The sequence below is a fragment of the Ornithorhynchus anatinus genome, chromosome 3, assembly GCF_004115215.2.
Source record: "Ornithorhynchus anatinus isolate Pmale09 chromosome 3, mOrnAna1.pri.v4, whole genome shotgun sequence".
Classification (NCBI taxonomy): domain Eukaryota; kingdom Metazoa; phylum Chordata; class Mammalia; order Monotremata; family Ornithorhynchidae; genus Ornithorhynchus; species Ornithorhynchus anatinus.
Window position 1 is genome coordinate 23,454,659 of NC_041730.1, and position 964 is coordinate 23,455,622.

A 964-nucleotide genomic window follows, 5' to 3' on the forward strand; every position below is an offset into this window, starting at 1 on the left:
TTCCCTGCTTCTTCCTACCTTTCCCCTCTCCAGTCCATACTTCACTTTGCTGTCCCAATCATTTTTGTTATTATTTGTTATTATTAAGCACTTTTCTATATGCTGAGGTAGATACAAGTTAATCCGTTCTGACAGAGTCCCTGTTCCACATGAGGCTCACAGCCTAAGAAGGAGGGAGCACAAATATTGAATCTACATTTTACATATGAGGAAATAGAGGCTCAAGGAAGTCAAGTGACTTGCCCAAAGTCACAAGGCAGGCAACCGGTGGAGCTGGGATTAGAACTCAGATCTTCTGACTTTCAGGCCTTCGCTCTTTCCACTAAGCCACATTGCTTCTACAACTACAAACCGCTAAACTGGCAAGCTTATCCCCGAACGACAAAGTCCGTGAACTCCAGTTTCTCAAAACAGCCTCCACTCAGTGTAGGGAACCATAGAAAGCCCACCGCAAAGAGAAAGGACACCCACTGACTAACTGCCCTCTCCTAAATGTCTGACACTGAAAATTCAAAAAATGAATTATTGTCTTCTAAACACAATATCAGGAGAGAGCATGGATGCAATTCCCAATGACCACAAATTCTGCAGTCGAGTTTCCTCCATTTGGGGAGACCATAGGGCTTAGCACACCCAAAGTGCAATGAATGAGCTTCACCCTGAGAAAACCACCTAAATGATCACGGTATTACCCCTGCCAGGTAAGCATTTTCGGAAAAAACATTCAGTCCATATCTTGCCACTCCTTAAAAACCTCCAAAGGTTGCTCATTCACTTTGCAGTGGGCAAGCAGCGTGGCCTAGTAGAGAGAGAGCACGGACCTGGGTCTTAAAAGGACCTTGGTCCACCACTTGTCTGCTGTAGGCCCTTGGGCAAATCATTTAACTTCTCTTAGCCCCAGTTCTCTAATCTGTAAAATGGGGACTAAAACTGTGAGCCCCATGAGGGACAGGGGACTATGCCC

The 964-nt window shown here is 45.4% G+C and overlaps 1 non-coding gene across 1 annotated transcript; it reads right to left on the reverse strand.

Moving 5' to 3' along the window:
• Window positions 1–545: 545 nt before the first annotated feature.
• Window positions 546–709, reverse strand: LOC114810574. Its single transcript, XR_003758270.1, has one exon. It is a non-coding gene; the product is annotated as a U1 spliceosomal RNA (small nuclear RNA).
• Between the last annotated feature and the right edge of the window lie 255 nt (window positions 710–964).